This window comes from Rhipicephalus microplus, chromosome 8 (assembly GCF_043290135.1).
Source record: "Rhipicephalus microplus isolate Deutch F79 chromosome 8, USDA_Rmic, whole genome shotgun sequence".
Lineage (NCBI taxonomy): Eukaryota > Metazoa > Arthropoda > Arachnida > Ixodida > Ixodidae > Rhipicephalus > Rhipicephalus microplus.
In genome coordinates this window covers 110,473,721-110,495,483 of record NC_134707.1, presented here as the reverse complement: position 1 = coordinate 110,495,483, position 21,763 = coordinate 110,473,721, and the positions used below count along the sequence as shown (strand labels likewise).

Below are 21,763 nucleotides of genomic sequence, written 5' to 3'. Positions count from 1 at the left end.
ATGCTTTAAATTTGCATGCCCCTGCTGATTCCCTAGAACACTGGTGACTCACATAAGGTTGCCAAAACAGTAATGCAATTTCTTTTTGAGGTCCCAATGCTTTACATGCGGGAGTGAGCCAAACAATTATTGTAAATAAAACAAAGATGCTAAGGCTTCGCTAAAGCTATGGTGATGCTCTTGGAAAGACTGTTCCAGTCCTGGGTGGTCTAGCAAAGGAGCGACAGTGGGTCGTGGTGCAAACAAGAGGTAGGTCGACAGCCTTCTGGTAATGTGTGGGCCGAAGCATGATGAGCCGTTTGGAAGTTATATTGAAATGTATGCATTCGGTACTACAAGTACATTCTAGTGATTGTGCATTGCAGGCATACATTATGTACGCCTGGGTTAGTCCTTATCTAAGCAACACTAGCTGGTACAGTACGAGTAACAGTAGAGTAATTGGAACAGATTGGTATAACTTCACTGTTTAGGTCAAGCTCTATAGACTTCATTTGAGCTGCGTTCAAACTGCAGATGATTACTTTAATTTTGGGCCAAGTCATGTCTTGTAAGCTCAAAACTTTGACTCATGGAGGGGCAAAATGCAAGTTATAATAAAAATAGCCGGAAGTTTTGTAAGTATTGTTAACTACCTTGCTTCAGAAGACGTTTAGATTCTGGTAATTCTTAAAAAACAAGACACTTGACATAATTGAGAGACTACATCGTAGCATGACCTCACCAGGCTTTTGCGATCCTTTAGACTTCTATCAGCGAAGCTGTTTAGCAAATCGCGAGTGGGTGGCAGAAAACTATTATTGTAACAAGTACGTGCCTCTGTGCAGCCTACCAGAAAACTATCATCATCATAAATGTGTATGTGTGATAGAAATCAGGAAAATTTCACTACTCGCCACAGGTCCACTAATAATGATGAATGCAACAGTGAGCCCAACAAATCGCTTCAAAGCAACAGCAAGTCGAAGACCCCTGAGCCCGTATAAGAAAATACTAGAGAATGAGAAAGGCAACGGCAGCAGTGAGAAGACCCCGAAGCAACAAAAAGCCTGCGCTAAAGACGTGCCTGTCGATCTGTAAGAGGTGTGGACGCTCAGTTTCAGGGCGAGTTTATTTGTGTGTTCTCCGTTTACCATGTATTGTGCATAAGTACACATTGTTTTTGTAACAATTCCTGTGTAGCTGTGTATGTTGTGTTCCGTTTACTTATGTAAACACATCTTTTTGTAACAACTTTTAGTGTGTCACGACTTTTGTAACAACTGTGGATGTTGTGTTCTGTCGCAATGTTCTGTTGGATTGTAATTGATGTTCACTGTCTGTGAAAATAAATTTCTCTAAACACACAGTTTTTGTCTGCAATTTGAATAACTGTGTCCTGCCTGTGACTGTCTATGGGCTTCTCTGATCTAAAAATGAACGTAAAAACAACCTAGCATCACATAGCTAAAGCCTAGAAGCAACGTCTTCACAATCATGCAGTTTTGCTGTTTCAAGCCTTGAGCGGCTTAGTACAAGCTTTGGCAATTCTTGTATGTCACTGCATTAGAAGCAATATAAATATTGTGTATAGCTTCCGCAGCCACCAGAATCTGAGATAATTCATGGTGCTTTTATAATTAACATGTCAAAACATTTCAAATCTCGGTAAGAATTACTGTTCCTAACAAGTATGGCAGCGTGAACATGTAAAGAATGCTCCTCATTCTGGCTTGTTTTCATTCACCATCTCAACATCAGCAGCCAAAGCTACAGCTCATTTCCACAAAGGCAAAATGCCAGAGGCCCAAGTACAGTCGTCAGTAAGCTTAGCTCGAATGCTCCACAACATGTCCTGAAGCAGTTTGGTAGACACCAGGGCCACGCAGCTTTGAGTTTTGTTGCCGAGGTGTTACGCCTGCATGCCGACATACAATCCAAGCTTACCGAGCTATTATCTTGGCAACAGTGCCCAGTGTTTCGCGGCTGGCCTCAGTCAAACCAGTCCAAGACACGCTGCGGAGCGTTCAAGTTAAGCTTTTTTACAATTGTACGGTGAAATGTCATTTAAGAACACCAGATAGTTGAAATTCCTAAAGCTCTCTGCTACAGTGCGCTCATATTCCTGTTGTGGTTTTGGCATGTAAGTGCCCCGATAATAATATTAGTAAAACTATACAGAGCCAAACATAAGGACATCACAGTGAAAGTAGTCTGGCTGTTTAAATTTCAATGCATAAAAGAAAACAGAGCAGTAAGAACATTCAACAGGAGCAGTCATGTTGTACGTTCTCTGTGTGTAGTCTGTTGTTGTGCAACAATACTCCAACAAGAGCCAATACCAGATTTCACACCATTTCTGTCATGCGCACCTTGAAATTGTGTTAAATTAATGGAGATATAGCAACTCGGGCAGGATTGTAGGCACTGCGTTAATACGATGAGGTTAGTGTCTACATTCCATCTGGAGCACAGCCCGAATGAATTTGGCCAAAATTGAGACGTCCCATGAAAAGCATTACGCTAACGTAACTTCTTAGCCAGAACAGCAACAAGGAAGCTACATATATGAGGCGTAACGCAAGTGTGCGAGTAACACACCTCGTAGGCAACTGCATGCAGTCGGCCACTCGGTCAAAATAGCTGAACCCTAGTCAGGAAATGTCCTGCCGAAAATCAATCCGTGCACAGACATGACATCGAAACCAACAAAATATGGTCAACGGGCATATTCTCGTCTTCACCGCTTCGGTGAATCATGAATGCAAGGCTTGAAAACAGCGCGCCTTGCATTCAGTATGCAGCTGGGCTAGCTACCCTTGCTGAGCCGCACCACGAACTGAACCTGATTTGGTAACACGCTGAACACAACTAGCACATTCCAGCCAGGCAACGTGCCGTAAGGTGGGACAGGTCGGCATTGATCAGCGCACCAACCACCTTCCGCGATCAAATAAAAAGCACAGTAGGCGAGCGCTGAGAGTCTCAAGATCTGCGAAGGCAAAACTGTGCGTCGAATGTCAGCGTCCGGTGTATATACATGCCACAAAACGAACCCTAATGCTTTGCAGATGATGCACACACACTCCCTGCGTTTTGAGACAATGCCCCACATCAAAATTTGTTACAATTACGACCTTTACGACGCCAATTTCGCCAATGGGTCATTGCAACTGTAGCGCAGCTTTCTTTACGGCTCTACCTACTGTAACAAGGCGCTGACTGTAACCTAGTTTTTTTTTACAATTTTTGCCGCTTCACGGGTGCAGCCCCGTTTTTACCTCTGTTCTTGCTTAATTGAAAAAGTGGCGCTAGTGAAAACTTACTGATGTTTTAAAAAAATAAACATATTTTCTTTAGATAACAAAAACTTCCTATATTGAACAACAATCTGTTTCGTTTTGCAAATGTTTTTTTGCTGCAGCACTAGCAGTCTTAATCGGATGCAGCACTTAATTTTTTTGTGTGTTGGCTCAAGTTGGCAACCATGAAAGCGTCTTTCTTTTTGGCTCGTGTTTCCTCTTGTTTCCTTGGCGAGGGTAACGGCACCTTTCCTTCCTCCGTGGCGAGCGTAGACGATCGTGACGACGAGACCGGTGCGATTTTCGTTCACGCTTGTGAAGGTGGTGAAGGTAAGCATAAATGAGTTCATTGAACTTTAAAGCTGCTACTCTCGATGAAGTGAAACTACTGCATGCATGTAATACCAACGTCACGCGGTACCCCGCAGTGGCTGACACAAAAAAACAGGAGGGGTCAACAGTTCCCAGGCCACGCTGCCATAGGAATACATGGGATAGTGGCCCAAGAACTTTTGACTAACTCTGTACGTCGAAACCACGATGATACAAAAACCAATCCGCGGATCGAGTTTGGCGCAGCGCGATCTTAAAGTTGGATCGCGTTGCGATAGGAGCTGATCGCAATTGGAAGTGTCAAAGTAGCAGCACCTCATCCGGCTTAAGCCTCATCCAGATTGGCCCGTTTTGTGATCGTGACTGCTCGTGCGACACCGGTGCAGTCCGTTTTAATTGCGATCAGGTCCAATCGCTATTTGTGCGATGTCTGCGCCAAACTTGATTCGGATCAGGCTGTTGTAACGCAATGCATTGGCCAATTGTTTGCGATCAAAAGCGCTCTTGTGTCACCGGTTTTGCGATCGAGAAATGATCGGGCTTGATTGTGACCAGAAGTACTCTTGTGGTATTTGCAGAACATTTAAGTTGTGAGGAGCAGAAATGATTGCACACGGGGTGCTGTAGGAGCCAACATTTTGAAAGGTTTTGTCAGGCTGAAGAAACAAATCCACTTATCGAAACGTTCGCCCCAACGACACTCCAGGCTGAAGAAACAAATCCACTTATCGAAACGTTCGCCCCAACGACACTCCGTGTTCGCAAATTTTTTATGTCTTCAAGCTTCCATTTTGCGCTGAACTTCTCCCTTTACCCTCCGTGACTGTATATCAGCTGTCATGCTGCTAAAGAGACCACGGCCGCCGCATCACGAAGAAGCTAAGTACAAGCAAAGCTATTCATTTCAATCCACACAAAAGATTCCCAGCTGGCCAAAATTAATCATGAGTACTCCCTTCTCTATTGCATGCCATATTATCACCATTTTAGCTCCTGTTACTGCATAGTTATTAGCTTTCTTTGTGTGTCAACTTAAATTAAAAACATTCGCTATTTCATATGCAGATATGAAACGGTACCGGAGACGTTTACAACATGTCGGCGATCAGCAGAGAAAAAGAAGAGTTGCTGAATGTGTGCACGAACACTTCGTAGACATTGCAACTTCATCTTTTTCCGAACAGGATAAGAATTTCGCAAATGATGAAGGCAACAGAAGCAGTGATGTCACGAAGGCTTCAAATCAAGAGCATGTCAACCTTACAAATGCTTTTGCAAGCACATCAGCTGTAGAACAGCCAAGATTGGCCAGCAATGTGGCAGAAGTTTAGTTTGAAACAACTTATGAAGAACAGCCGAGCTTGGCCAGTGAGCTGGCAGCTTGGGCCTGTGAAACTAAAGCTTGTGCATCTCATCTAACGCTGCTGCTGAAAATATTGAAGAAGCATCACCAGGAGTTACCCAGTAACTCACGAACTCTAATAGAGACACCGAAGTCTTGCGCGTTAAGAAAAATGTGGACATCTGCTTTATACAACTACTTTGGTATTAAATCAACGCTAGAACAAATGACACAAGCAGGCAGCATCACAAGTGATACCATCGCACTTCTCATAAATATTGATGGGCTTCCCATTGCAAAGAGTTCAAGCAAACAGTTCTGTTATGCGCAGAAACAGCGCACAAACTCACGGGACGAAGAGAAGAGACACAAACAAGCGCAAACAAGCATCGCTCGTTTATGTCTCTTCTCTTCGTCCCGTGAGTTTGTGCGCTGTTTCTGCCCATAATGTATCACCAACTAGCCCAACTTTCAGTCTTGAAACAGTTTTGGCCAATATTGGCTTCTGTTGAAGAGTCCAGCGATGTCAAGCCATTTGTCATTGCCTTGTTTGCTGGAAACACAAAACCTGAGAGCCTCCAGGACTACTTGAGTGATTTTATTCCAGAAGTGAGCATGCTGGAAAAGGAAGGCTTCACTCAAGGTGACAAAAAGTTTACAGTTGAAGTACGTGCGTTTGTCTGTGATGCACCTGCAAGAACATTCTTTAAGTGCATCAAGGGCCAGGGGGGCTATTGCAGTTGCGAGAGATGCACTGAAGAAAGAGTCTATTCTGAAAGCTCCCGAAAACTAATTCTTCCAGAGCTCAATGATCTACTGCGAACTGATGAATCATTTCTGAACCAAGATCAGGAAGAGCACCATCGTGGACACTCACCACAGAAAGAGTTAAAAATTGCCATGGTTTGCGAATTTCTACTGGGTTACATGCACCTTGTGTGCTTAGGGGTTGTGAGAAAACTGCTTCACTACTGGGTCCGTGGAGTACCTCATAGGTCAAAGGTTCCAGTACGTGTGCAGAATGAAATATCAGAGATGGTAATAAATTTGCAGAAGCACACACCTCGGGAAATGGCCCGTAAGCCCCGAAGTCTTTGCGAACTGAAAAAATGAAAGGCCACAGAGTTTCAAAACTTTTTAGTCTACTTTGGACCTGTGGTGCTATCAGGGCGAATTGAAAAATGTTATTACCAGCATTTCATGAAGCTGAGTGTGCCATTGTCTATCCTCGCAAGCCTTGAGCTTTGCCACCTGCACCTAAACTTTGCCAAAAATCTTCTCCGAGGGTTTGTCACTGATGCTGAATGTCTTTATAGAGAGGGTGTTTACGTGTACAATGTACATGCACTTGTACAGCTTTCTGATGATGTGCAGAAGTTTGGCCATCTTGACTCATTTTCAGCATTCTCGTTTGAGAACTTTTTGGGTCAATTGAAGCGTGACTTGAAATCTCCAAATTGACAGCTTCAGCAAGTCATAAAGCGCTTGTGTGAGCGCAGTCAGAGTGACGTGTTCAAAACAGCACTCCCACAAAAGCAAGTAACTTTGCAGAAGCTACATGATTTTGGACCTACTCATTCAGGTTTTCAGGGACAACAGTTTCACTGCATAGCTTTTTCAGATATAGTTATTGGAACCAACAATGCTGACTCATGTCTTCTTATGAAAGACGGGAACGTTGTGATCGCAACAAATATTTTATCAGATAGTGTTGATGTAAAGATATCTGCTAGATCTTTCAAGCAATTGACCACCTTTCATGCTGGTATTGTGGGGACAACTGAGCTACATGCTTACCAGGCTTCGGACCTTTCAGCAGTCAATGCAGTATGGTCAATCAACGAGATCAAGTCAAAGTGCTGCTGCCTACCTGGTAGACAAGGTTTTGTTCTACTGGGTTCTTAAACGCAGTGTTGTAGTGGGGTTCTTTAAGGTGCACCCAAATCTGAGCGCACGAGCCTACAACATTTCTGCCTCCATCGAAAATGCAGCCACCGCAGCCGGGATTCGATCCCGCGACTGAAGCTAACATGCTCTTTCTAGATGTGGTTTTAGAGCGCATCTGTGTTGCGACTTGTACGGATCACCAGAAACCATCCTTGCCCTCACCCACACTAGCGGCCATATAAAGCAGCCACCAGGGCCCCTCGGTATTTCCCTGGATGTGCAAGCACAGCGAGCGACATGTGGAAGGAGAAGTTGGAAAAAGTATGCGATGAATTCTCATGTGCGTGGAGAGTCCGTCGGGCCCTGAGATAGTGGCGACCAGCGTGGAGATTATTCTTCTGATTTGTGCCACTGTCATGATACAGGCGCAAAAAATAATTGAGTGGTTGCCGTGCGGGGGCCATGAACAACAATGAAGGGGTCAAAAGCTTTAAATTTTGAAGTGTGGTCATGTGCAAGCAGGCAGCAAGTGATAAAATATACCATCGAGGGACTACAATGGCACTATGTGATGTGGACCAGGAAGGTAGCACTATGGCAAGGCAGTGCTGACAGTGATCATTATTCGTGGTTGGACGAAAGTCAAGTTTTTAAAAACAGCTGCTGCGAACAAGTATTTTACAGAGCACTTACAAGGCTATGTGCATTAATTTTGCCCCACCGCGGTGGTCTAGTGACTAAGGTACTCGGCTGTTGACCCGCAAATTGCGGGTTTTTGCCCAGGCTGCGGCGGCTGCATTTTCGATGAAGGCTGAAATGTTGTAGGCCCGTGTGCTCAGATTTAGGTGCACGTTGAAGAACCCCAGATGGTCGAAATTTCCGGAGCCCTCCATTACGGCGTCTCTCATAATTATATGGTGACAACAGCGAAAGTTGGGCTAGTCAGTGGTTCATACTTGGGAAGTAAAAACAGTGCAACAATATAGACAAGGACACAGGAAGAGACGACACCACGCTGACTCGAGACTAAACTCATTGATTGAAAGATACACGCACATATATCAAGCATTTGTCAAGGTTGTCCACCTGAACAGGCCGAATGCTTGATATATTGATAGTTGCCAGCCTCTCAGCAGGAGAACGATGTAGTTCTGTGTGCGCGTGCTCTGGTGTTCGCGTTTCTGGCCCTTGGGTTACGAAAGTAAACGCCCTATTTTGTACCTGCATACCTGTGTCTTTGCGACATTTTCTGGTGGAGGTGCTGGGTACGGTAGATGATACGGTCCTCTGCGAGCACCCCTGACGCAAGTCCATCGAGCAGCACAGCCGAGCTTACCCCTGTGCACGTACGTTCCAGCCGTCGTCTCCAAGGACTCGAGCCACAGCCCGGTTTGCTGCCTGAACGTCAGAGGACTATGAAACAACCACCGCCTAACGTCACCGCGCCAGCACCAGCGCACCTGGTTATCAACCAGCCCAAGACGCCGAAGACATTTCACGGAGCTGCTTTTGAAGATGCCGACGACTGGCTCGAGAATTTCGACCGGGTCGCCTTCATCAACGATTGGACCCCAGAGCGTAAGCTACGCTATGTGTACTGCTTCCTGGAGGACTCCGCGAAAACGTGGTTTGAGAACCAAGAATCAGCGCTTACGACATGGGATGAGTTTCGCCGGCAGTTCCTCAAGGCATTTGCCCGAGAGGACAGGCAAGAGACAGCGGAGCGTGCTATAGAGGCAAGGGTTCAAGGCCCTAACGAAAGGGTGACGACTTACATAGAGGACATGGATCGGCTTTTCAGGCGCGTGCGGCGCCCTCTATGTCCGAATCCAAGAAAGTTCGCCACCTAATGCGTGGTGTTAAAGAAGAAATTTTTGCCGGCCTGATTCGAAACCCGCCTGCGACACTTGCGGAGTTCCATGAGAAAGCCACTGCCATAGAGAGGGCCCTTCAACAGCGTGCCAGGCAGTATAACCGTGGTGTACCCCCAAGTGAGGTCACTTCTGTCACTCTTGGCAATGACATCAGCGCGTTGCGAGAGCTTATCAAAGCTCTCATTAAGGAAGAGCTACAAAAGATGCAGATGACTGCTTCACCTGTAGAGCAGCTCTCCATTGCGGAGATGGTACGTGCCGAGCTACGGCAAGCCATTCACGCTCCCCAAACGTCCGAGGCGCCACAACAGAGGCACTGCGTCGAGATGAGCTACGCGGAAGCAGTGCGACGTCCTGCAGCGTATGCAACCAGTTCAACCAGCGTATTTTACCCCAATGAGTGACACGCACAGCAAATAGAGGTGGGCTTCCATCCTCGCAGCTCATCGTTGATCACCGAAGCAAGACCGAGAAAGAGTGACATCTGGCGTAAACCCGACCACAGGCCCCTTTGTTTCCATGCGGGGAAGCCGGATACGTCTACCGAACATGCCCATACCGTCGTGTGGGTCTCCGTGGATTTTCGCCTAATGCCCCTCGTTCATGACCTGGCGAGCGACCACTGGAAATAGAGAGTTTCATCTCAAATCGTTGCAGTATGGAACATCGGTCGCAAGAGTCTCGCTCGTCGTCGCCTGCTTGCTACAGGTCCCCGAGCCCAGCCTACTCACGCGGCGCTCCGAGACGCCGTTCACCCAGTCCTGCAAGTCGGGAAAACTGAGTTCAGCGACCTCCGGAGGTGAGGCCGCTAACGCTGACTCTACGGAAGGTCCTCCACTGCGACGACACCGAAGGCAGCAAAAAGATGTACAGACGCGGTCAAACGTGGTACGAAGAGTGGTGACATCAAATATTTCGGTAACTGTGGATGACGAAAAAGTAATGGTGCTAATCGACACTGAAGCAGACACTTCCGTTATGAGCATGGGTCTTGCCTGCAGGCTGAAGAAAATTTCCACCCAGTGGGCTTGGTCGCAGATACGTACGGCAGGAGGCCATCTTCTCACTCCGGTGGGACGGTGCACAGCGCGAGTCAGTATTCACGGATTTACGTATCTCGGAGATTTTGTAATACTGCCGAGTTGCTCGAGATACCTAATTCTCAGACTGGACTTTCTGCGTGATAATGAAGCCGTGATTGATTTGCAAGAGTCGCACGTAACGTTTTCTACGGCACACGCTTTAGCGCGCAACCCTCACGGCAGTTACGTCAATGCTTTGAGAATTGCTGACGATGACGTCACGTTACCGCTGAAGAGTAGCGTGTTGACCTTGGTAGCATGCGACGTTTTTGATTAATTGAACGACTATGAAGGAATTTCAGAGGCAAATATTCCGCTGCTGCTCAAACGAAACATCTGCATAGTCCGATGCCTTGTTCGGTTAGAGAATAAACGCTCTCGAGTTCTGCTGACCAACTTTAGTAATGAGTTTCAACACGTCCCTAGAGGCACTACTGTCGCTTTCCTCAGTGAAATCGCCGACTTTTCCAATATCGGCCCATTGGATACGACTTCACCGCATGCAAAAGCTTGTGCGGACCTGGGAAGCCGCAATCACGTTAATCCAGACTTGCCAGATTCACGAAAAGAACGGCTGCTAAACCTTGTGAGGGAATTCGCGGACTGCTTCTTCACAGCATTGAAAGTTCAGCGTACCAACGTTACAAAATATCGCATTATTACCGAAGAGTTGGCACGGCCTTTTCGCCAACATCCATACGATGTGTCCCCGAAGGAAGGAGAGGTGATTAAGCGTCAAGTTCAAGAAATGCTGAATGATGACGTCATTCAACCCTGGACAAGTCTGTGGGCATCAGCTGTTGTCTTAGTAAAGAAAAAAGACAACACACTACGTTTCTGCGTCGACTATCGACGGCTTAACAAAGTCACAAAACGCGACGTTTACCCCCTGCCACGGATTTATGACGCCTTAGACCATCTACGGCACGCCCAGTTCTTTACATCGTTAGATCTCAAGTCAGGGTACTGGCAAATTGAAGTTGACGAGGGCGACCATGAGAAAACCACGTTCGTGACGCCTGACGGGCTCTACGAATTTAGAGTGCTGCCTTTTGGTCTCTGTTCCGCTCCCGCCACGTTTCAACGCATGATGGACACTGTACTAGCTGGACTAAAGTGGCAGACGTGTCTTGTATACTTGGATGATGTCCTTGTGTTTTCAAGCACGTTTGAGGAGCATCTTTCAAGGCTAAAAAGTGTCCTCACTGCAATAAGGAGAGCAATCAAGCCTGAAAAGTGCTACTACGGCTGTCAGGAACTCAAGTTTCTCGGCCACGTGGTGAGCCGGCGGGGTGTTCGACCAGATCCGGAGAAATTGGCTGCCGTTGCCGATTTCCCTCGTCCTGGACACAAAAAGGCTGTTCAGTCATTCCTCTGACTCTGTGCGTACTACCGCCGTTTTGTCGAAGGATTTTCGAAAATTGCGGAACTTCTTGCAAGACTGACACGGCCAGATGTGCCTTTCGTATAGACGGAAGAACCACAACAAGGCTTCGTAGAGCTACGCAATCGACTGCAGACAGCTCCAGTGCTGGCACATTTCGACGACAATGCCGACACCGAGATCCACACAGACGCCAGCAACGTAGGAATCGGAGCCATTTTAGTTCAATGGCAGAACGGCGCAGAGCGTGTGATCGCTTACGCGAGCCGCAGTCTTACAAAAGAAGAGGCTAATTACTCTACCAGCGAAACAGAGTGCCTAGCAGTCGTTTGGGCCATTAGCAAGTTTCGACATTACTTATATGGCTGGCCATTTCGAGCGGTCAGTGACCACCATTCGCTCTGTTGGCTTGCCAATCAACGGGATCCATCAGGCCGCCTCGCCCGCTGGAGCCTCCACCTTCAAGAGTACGACGTAAGGGTGGTCTACCGATAAGGACATAAGCATACAGATGCTGACTGCCTGCCTCGTGCTCCTATTTCCCCGACGTCATCTGACACTGAACAAGATTTACCGTTTCTTGGCATCTTCGATGTGGTGCGGACGGCTGAGCGTCAACGTGAGGACACTGAGCAACTTCCTGTCATCCAGCATCTTCAAGGAGAAGACGTTATCGTCCCACGCCGGCTCTCGCGTGGTTTAACAACGTATTGCCTGCGAAACAATGTTCTCTACAAGAGAAATCTTGAGAGCAGCCAGGAAACTTTTCTTCTCGCCGTTCCGACGGCACTGCGTGAGGAAGTTTTGCAGGCGTGCCTTGACAATCCTTCGGCCGGTCACTTAGGCTTTTCTAGGACATTAGCGCGCATTCGACAGAAGTACTACTGGCCACAGCTGTATTTGTCCGTTCAGCGCTATGTCCGCACCTGCCGTGACTGTCAGAGGCGTAAAGTTCCACCCGCAAAGCCTGCCGGTTTCCTCCAACCTTTAGATCCACATCGAGCACCATTTCAGCAAGTGGGAATGGATCTTCTTGGTCCCTTCCCTACTTCATCCTCAGAAAATAAGTGGATAATCGTCGCAACCGACTATCTGACTCGCTATGCAGAAACCAAAGCTGTGCCTAAGGGAACTGCAGTTGAAGTCGCCAGATTCTTTGTCCACGACATTGTTTCGCGCCATGGTGCACCTGCTGTTCTCATAACCGATCGTGGAGCAGCATTTACGGCAGAGTTATTGCAACAAGTCACCAAGCTGACGCACACCAACAACCGGAAAACAACAGCTTATCATCCAAAATCGAACAGCTTGACGGAGAGGTTAAACAAAACACTGGCCAACATGCTATCTATGTATGTTGATGTAGAGCACAAAACGTGGGATGAAATTTTCCCGTACGTCACGTTTGCTTATAACACCGCTGCGCAAGAGACCACAGACCGAACGCCATTCGAGCTTGTTTATGGCCGTCGCGTCACAACACCGTTAGACGCTATGCTCCCCGTAGACCAGGACACCAGCGGAAATGACCGTGTTGAAGACTTCGTCGAGAAAGCCGAGGGAGGTCGCCAGCTTGCGCGGAACCGCATTCGCGCGCAGCAAGATATCGACGCTCACCGTTACATCCAAGGCCGAAGGAACGTCCACTATCAACCAGGTGACTATGTATGGGTGTGGACACCAGTTCGACATCGTGGGCTTTCGGAGAAGCTATTGCGACGCTACTTTGGCCCTTACGAAGTTGTGCGCTGCCTCAGTGACGTGAATTACGAGGTAGTTCCCCAAAGCTCCGACACCAGTTTAAACAGAAGACGTCCACGTCCAGAGGTAGTCCATGTAGTACGGATGAAACCGTATCACGCCCGCGAGTTATGAACACTTCGAACTTTTACTTATTATCCACAACAGTGTGGGCTTTTTTTTGTTGACGTGATCATTTTTCTTCATGACCACCTCTAGCATGTTAGTCAATCGACCGAGATGGTCGCTCTTGAAAGGGGGGAATTGACGCAAGGTAGGCTGGCAACTATAGTAGCCAACCTCTGAAGAGGAGAACAAAGTAGTTCTGTGTGCGCGTGCTCTGGTGTTCGCGTTTCTGGCCCTTGGTACAGTGTACTAGAACTTTTGAGTGGCGCGACCGAAACGCTTTCCTTTTGCTTTCTCTATCCCCAACTTGTGGCGACAGTAGCGGCGGCGCTGCCATCGCCCAATCTACCACAGAACACTGGTAGGTGTTCTGTGGTTTACTCGGCTGGTTCGGCGGCATGGCCGGCATCTCGGTTTTAGTCGCGAAATGACGAAGAAGTAGCGTCTAAACGATTGTTACGCGCCTGGTTGCACAACTGGATATTCGCGTGTGCAACAAAGTCGGAAGTATCACTTTTTAAGGCCCCGAAAGACGAAGAACGACGACTTCTTTGGCAGCGGAACCTCCATCGGCTTGACAAGCAGCTTGACGCCGATTGTGCTGTGTGCGAGTTACATTTCAAACCGCATTTCATTGTGAGAGGCTACGTACATGTTATCAATGGTGTTCAAGTCCGAATTCCTAGGGGAGCGCCGACACTCGCCCCTGATGCAGTCCCGACAATCTTGCCCAACCTGCCTGCATATTTGACGCTCAAAACTGCGGCTCCGCGGACCCAAACAAAGCGGCGTCATCAGCGTGTGCCGGCTGAGAATGACAACAAAAAACAGCGACGCATTAGCACTCCTGCACAGCTTTTTGTGGATACCAACGGTGCAACTTCTGCAGATGGCGACGAAGCTGACGAGGCAAGCTCAAGTCATGACTTCTTTGCGCAAACACGTACACGGACACAAGGAAAAGAGGCAAACGACACGGGCGCAAACTCACAACTAGTTTATTTTGAACAACGAACTGTACTTATATCTTCACGTAGCCCACACGCCCCCCCAACGGTGGATCCAGGAACAAACGAGATAACCTGAAGAAAGCTTATTCAGCGCTACGTCATGATAAGAACCACAAAACAAAAATTGAAAAGTTCACGCATATGCAGACGGATTGTTGCACGTGCCTTTCAAAAAGTCAAATTTTTTTTCGGACATGGTGACGGAAGCTTGGCCAACACACTTTTTCCCCCATGTTTCTACTATGGAATGCTTCAATTAACTCCATGTTAATTTTTCTCTTGTGAGTTGACAGAATCTTTGTGTCTGTAAAAATTGGTACGCACCCACAAGACTTGCAGTGATCCACCAGATGTGTTCATTCTGAACTACGTAATGCCGAGTCGTGCTCCCTCAACCGTGTGTTTACACACCTTCCAGTTTGCCCGACGTAAGATCTGCCACAGCTGAACGGAACCTGGTATACCACTGCTATTCTGCAAGACCGGTATTGTTGGCTGTGTTTCATCTGGCAGCTGGTCTTATTCTGCGTAGTGCCGGACTCCATCATGTTCCGAAGTCGTGGACACAACTTTTACGGCTTGTTGGTTGCTGTAAAAACCGAGGTTACTCCGTATCTCGCTGCTACCTTCTTCAAGCCATGGGACAACCTATGAACATATGGGAGAACTGTAAGCTTTCTTTTTCGCTTTGTATTCTTCTGGGACTTCTTTCCGTACCTTTTATCACTGGGTTGAGTTTTTTGCAAATAGTCTTCAGCAAATGGCTGGGATACCCAGCTGCCCTGAGCCTGCTTAGCTGGTCCTGAAAGCTGGAAGCAATCTCGTGCACACATGACCGAAGCAACGAAGATCTAAAGCATCAGGTTGCTATCGCATTTTTTATTACTTTTGAGTGACTAGATGCAAAATTTAGCAGTGCTTTTTTGGCTCGTGGACTATACCGCCAACACACATGATCTGCCTTGAAGAGCAACTTGATGTCCAGAAACTGTAGAGACTTGTCTTGTACAAACTCTATTGTGAACTTCAGCCCACAGGAACTCTCTCTAAACACCTTGAGAATATTGATGACGTTCTGGTTATAGTTATCTTTTGGTACGAGTACAAGATTGTCGTCCACGTACCGGAAAAAGTGTTCCGCAGTCCCTGCTAGACTATCTGACACTTCTCTATCAACGCGACTGAGGAACATGTCACTTAGGATGGGTGCTACACCCGACCCGGTACATAAACCAGACTTCTGCACATATAGGTCCTTGCCAACACCAACAGCAGTGGACTGTAAATACACCATAAGCTGTTCCAGAAATGCCTCCACCGTTAACCCGCACCTTGACCGGAAATCCAACTCGTCGTTGTGTTGCGTGACTCAAATTTTTACGCTCTCCACTAGTTCACTGTGTGGAAGCGAATAGTAGAGGTCTTCTACATCAATACTCGCTGCGCTCCGGCGTGACGGGTTATCTTTGCGAAGGAAGTCAACCAGGGCTTGCGAGTTGCGGATTCGGTAGGGGTCATTAATTTTTAGGGCAGACAACTGTCCTTGTAGAAAGCGGGAGACCACTTCGAGCCACGTGTGTCTTTCTGATACGATCGCTCGAAACGGAACGTCATTCTTGTGCGTTTTGGAAACGAAAAACATGTCAAGCTGCAATACTTGAACTTCCTTGACATTTGCTGCGACTGCGTCGAGTCCCAGACTCGACAATAACTGAAGTGCACTCTTCTTTACGTTGGCCGTCTTGGCCGGCACTTTTTTAAAATTTTTTTCAACGGCTGCGCTAGCCTTTTCTTCGAACAGGCTTTCTGACAGCACCACAAAATGGCCTTTTTTATCCGAGAGAACTAGCCACAGTTTTTTTTCCGCAAAAAAGGACAAAAGTGGTCGAACACTCACAGGCCTTTGGCGTTGATTTCTTGTCCGAGACACTACATCCACGCATTCAGACGAGCACCCTGGGCGAAGCTCTTCTCCTACGTTTCTTGACACCTGCCGGCAAAACGCGAGCTTATCCACAGGAGACGGTGACACTTCCAGTGCGTACTTCGGACCTCTTTCAAGCACCTGAATGTGCTCAGCAGGAATGTTGTGTTCACCTAGAACTAATACCTCTTGTTTGGCAACTTGTGTCTTTTTCTTCTTCCTGGGTAACCCGAGAAGGACTGACTTCCAGAGAGCCTCGGTGCTCTTGTCAGCTATTCGGCACCATTCTGTGTACCTCTTGCCACGGTCACTCGTGCCTTGTTCCCTAGCGCAGGTTACTTTAGGTAGATCTTTGTAGTAACGGGCTTGAAACCACATCTCAGAGTTCAGGATGCTGCATATTCGACGGGCCTGGCCGCTCGACGGATCCAGGCTTCCGAACAGAACGCGAACTTCTGGGGGACACTGTCCAATTTTTTGTACCATGACGCCGTCCTTGCTTTACATACACTTACTGCTATTAGTGAAACCACCGTGGCAGCGTTTGCCAGATGAAGATTACTACACGGAAAAGGGCCCTGTGCACAAGAAATTTGTAACAACAGTACTGAAAGTTGGGCGAGTTGGTACTCATTCATGACTTCTTTGCGCAAACACGTACACGGACACAAGGAAAAGAGGCAAACAACACGGGCGCAAACTCACAACTAGTTTATTTTGAACAACGAACTGTACTTATATCTTCACGTAGTCCACACGCCCCCCCGCCCCATCGGTGGATCCAGGAACAAACGAGATAACCTAAAGAAAGCTTATTCAGCGCTACGTCATGATAAGAACCACAAAACAACAAAAATTAAAAAGTTCACCCATCTGCAGACGGATTGTTGCACGTGCCTTTCAAAAAGTCAAATTCTTTATCGGACATGGTGACGGAAGCTTGGCCAACAGATTTTTCTCCCATGTTTCTAATATGAAATGCTTCAATCAACTCCCTGTTAATTTTTCTCTTGTGAGTTGACAGAATCTTTGTGTCTGTAAAAGTTGGTACGCACCCACAAGACTTGCAGTGATCCACCAGATGTGTTCGTCCTGAACTACGTAATGCCGAGTCGTGCTCCCTCAACCGTGTGTTTACACAACTTCCAGTTTGCCCGACATAAGATTGCCCGACATCGCTCCCCCTAGCGTACGTCGCCGCACTAAATCGAACGATTGCCTTCAACCAATGACACGCGCCATATGTGACATCATTCCTATTTTATAAGATCTCGCGTCTTTCATCAACTACAAGTACCCCTTTCTAGTTTATAACATCTTGCATCTTTTCATCATCAGCTACAAGTACCACCATCTAGTAAACACTACAAGAACTAAACGAGAGGTGGCTACATACAGGAGATGGTACCGCCATCTAGTGAACACTGCAAGAACTAAACTAGAGGTGGCTACATAGAGGGGACGGTACCGCCATCTAGTGAACACTGCAAGAACTAAACTAGAGGTGGCTACATACAGCGTACAGGGGACGCACAGCCCACGCCCTAAGGAGCTTCGCCCCTAAAAAAAAGAGAGAGATCATCTTCACACTAGGTGCGACAGAGAGGTACCAACACGTACGCGGAACGCCTGTCCGCCATCCGCCCGGGAAGATTGGTCGATGCCAGCGCCACCGCATCATTCCACGCCGAAACGGCCACTCCCAGGCAGCTGCTCGCGCCACTCAAAAGCTTCTAGTAGACTCTACTCTTGGGTTACGAAAGTAAACGCCCTATTTTGTACCTGCGTACCTGTGTCTTTGCGACAATATGTGCATGTATCTTTCAAAAAAGTTTATTTGCGAGTCAGCGTGGTGTCGTCTCTCTCTTTGTCCTTGTCTATATTGTTGCGCTGTTTCTACTTCCCAATAATCATATGGTGGCTTTGAGACAGTAAACCCTACATATCTATCTGTCTCTCGACGTGCATTAATTGTACAGTGGTGGTGAATGGTTTTCATTGTGTTATCAAAAGCATCTGCAATGTTTATGCTGCTACTAAAGCTATTTTGTTTGCTTATCATCTGCAGTAATTCCTGAATATTCCTTGTTTTTGCTGTACAAAGTGCTGCGGCCTGCTTATTGATCACAGCCAAGCCTTGGATGAGCATTGAGGAATAAAGTATATACGGGCATCATGCAATAAAGTATATTTGCAATCAAGACATGCAGTTGAGCTGAGTTAATGCTGCCAAACAGCTGCAAAATGTAGAAAGTCCTTAAAACTGCTGATTAGAGTGCTTCGAATCTGTCTGGTTCAGTCCTTGCATATATATACAAGCCGCTAACACACATGCGTTCCATCAATAATATAATATACTTTAGAATACCCTACTGCATGTTGAAGACATGCTCCAGCTATGATTCGCAAGTTTGTCTTATTAGTTAAAAAGACTTTTGACATTGGGCCTGTTTTCAGCATTGCATGAGCATAATTTACAATAATTCTTAATATTTTATAAATGTTACGGGAGTGTAAGTTGTAACGTCACTTTTTGTGTTTTACTTAACGTTTTGCAAACATTATCTTAATGTTTTATTAATGTTTACATAATGTTCAAGATAACATTATCACTACGTTTATTCAGAACGTTAGCAGAACATTTACTGTCAATGACATTAACAATAATGTTTCAACATTGAAGCTGAACGTAAAAGTAACATTATTATAACGTATTTGTGCTACTTGGGAGAAGACCACAAACGAAAAATTGAGCCACTGGTACAAGCATTTTCCGATTAACGTGGCATCAAATAGTTAATTAGGGTCCTGTGATTGGAAATTGAAAAAAGCGGCTAATTTTTTTCTGCCAATCAATGTTGCACACAAAATGGAAACCAGTGTCTTACCTTTCAGCCTAATACTCACTGAAACAGATTCGGTACGTCGTCCCGAAAATGGCGCTTACCCGCCTCAACCTACACGCCTCGGCTTCAAGGAAGGCGATGATGATGATGATGATTCCATAGCCGTGGCTCGTACCCACTCAGGGGGATCGGCCAAGAATCGATGACTTAATTCAGTAAGATTTTTTTAATATCGAAACCACCCACCAGAAAAAAGAAAGAAAAAAATAACAGACACCCTAGGCAGAATGAAAGGAGTGCAATTTTGTTTGTCACTCGTTCAGATAAGACAATAATTCATTACATTGAATAGGAATCAGCATGGTTAAATAATGATCTTGTGTATGATGGATTTTTTTTTGCACAAATAATATTCACGCAATTAAAAGCTTAATTCTTTTACTTTCGTTTAGGTACTTGCAAACTGCATAGAAAACGTTTTCGTGGCTGAAGCCCAGATCGTAAGCACCGAAGGAAAGTATGTTTTCTATAGAAAAATTCAGCCCTAGGCTAGCGAATGGGAGGACTAAGAGTTTTTTCCTGAGCAATTTGTATCGGCGACATGACAAAAAATAGTGCTCTATTGTTTCCAATACTGAACAAAAGTGGCATAGTGGTGATATCGCCAAACCAGCCCTATGTGAATAGAAATTTAACGGGGGGACACGACATCTAAATCTAGTTATTATGGTTTCCAACTGTCTTGTAGGACACCAATGAATTTTCCATGGAAATCTTAAATGAGTAAATTCTGGTGTTGACAATATTGCTTCCATAACGGAAGACCTCGGTCACGTTTCTTCTCCTTTGTGGCTGCTACATCCACAAACGTGCCCCAATATTGGTGTAAATTGCAGTGAGGATCATTGAAGAACTATGCCCCCAAGAGTGAGCAGTATTGGTTACGTTTCCGAGATACTAGGGGAAAATTTGTGCGGTGGTGTCAATTGACACCGCCAGGGCCGAAAGGGTTAAGAAATACCCGACGTCGGTAGCGTCGACCCGACGAGTCCCAGCTGGAATGGAACCAAGTTCCGGGTGCCGATGAAGCGTTTTATCACAGAGCTATGCCAGGTCTCGGAACTACTTTTCAAATAGACACTAATCCTCGTGAAACGTTAAAGGTGGTTTTACTGCTGCCTACCCAAATTTATAAACATTACATATGTACTATATTGATACAGCCGTAACATCGGGTTAATGTCACAGATTTGGTTAGTTGCCAGTGCGCTAAAGCTGATTTATGTAGCAGTGTCCAGGGCGAGCATCTTCGCAAGCATCAACGCTTCATATCAGCTTCTGGTGCCGCTAATACGTATGCTCCAGTTGGCATCGTTGCGCAAGTGCTAACAACTGGTTATATAAACATCTGCAACTCTTCAACATATGTCTGTGTGTGCGACATTTGTACACTAATTTAGCGTAATTTCACTACGTGTCGCTCAATGAATAAATCCCAAACATGGTCACCTTTCTTCCGCATGCTTCGCATAACGTTATTTCTATGGTATATGGGATCTGCCGAATCTTTTAGTGGGCGCTTCCTCCAATGCACATTTCGTGTTCTAGCATGCCTGGCGCTGGTACACATTGTGATGGTATTGAACGAGCGATGGGCGAATTGCTGGATCGCCATACTCTTCTAGCAAGCTTGAGAATTTGTGAAAATATGCGGGAATACACATGACATCACCTATGTGCAAAGCCCTGTTTTCGGGGTGACTGCGATCAAACGCAAGGTTCACCAAGAGTGGCGAAAATCCTAACTTTGGGTCACTATTTTTTGTACCTTCCAGAATAGCAGCAGTGCTTTTGGTTTTCAAAGGGGGACACAACAAATTACAAGTGTAACATTAGGTGAAACAACATATTCTAGATTACTGACAGAAATTAAATAAACGTACCAGTCTTTCGTCAAACGTATACCACCAAACAGTTGGGGTGTTTGCGAAGGGATGCGAAGGGAGTGAAAGGATTACTTATTCGTTGTACTACAAATACGATGGAAAAAGAAAAAGAACTGGCGTAAAGCAAGTCTCATGGCAGGTATAAAAGACAAAGCATTTGAAGTGAAAGTTTCCAAATTTTGTTGCGATCATAATAGGATCAGCAGGAAGGCCGAAAATCAGCTAGCAGACGACAAGCGAACGCTGCAATGACGTGATGCGCGCGAAGTGAAGCTGTGACGTGTGCGTATGCGCTGAGATACTGTGACGTGTGTTCTACCAGCGCTAGTGGTACTGAAAACGACGCGCTCCTGTGTTCACTCTCAAAAAGATTGTGACTGTACGAACATGGCCGTAGTCATAGCGGCCTGAAATAGTGCCTTCCCTGCATGCTCTGTGGAAAGCCGAAGCGTAGGCTGTGGAAGCACCCGGTTGCTCGGAGGTGAAAACCACCTATAATAAAACACGGCCGGGCTATACTGCACCTGCGTGCGCTTATTTTCTTTCGTAAGAAGCGAGCACGCAGGTGCTGTCTAGACCAGCCGTGATTTGAGGTTCATAGTTTCAATTCAAGCGGCGCAGCCCGCCATGGCTTCACCAGCGCCTCCTCTGGCGTCACTGTACCCCAATTCATTGAGTTATTAACTCTATGCCCCCATCTAAGGGACCTATGTAGCCGGGAACATGACTGAGATTCTCACGCACAACGAAACGCCTTCTCTGATACCTCCGTTAAGGATTGCTGCGTTGTCGGAATCAGCGATGCCGTCGAGTAGTTTTTTTTGTACGGCAGCTATCATGACAGCCATCGCGATGTTTTGGTAAACACCACCATCGATACACGCCGCGTTGTCTGTTTGGCCGTCTCGGCCTGCACTTGCATCTTAGTTTTGGCAGCAGCCGCCGCGCTGTAGTGTCGCGGCTCCACTTGCTGTACCGGTGCTGTGCG

At 46.5% G+C, this 21,763-nt stretch overlaps 1 pseudogene; it reads left to right on the top strand.

The window, feature by feature from the left end:
• The first annotated feature begins 3,466 nt into the window (after positions 1-3,466).
• Positions 3,467-21,763, top strand: part of LOC142768349 (uncharacterized) — a 47,283-nt pseudogene continuing 28,986 nt past the window's right edge.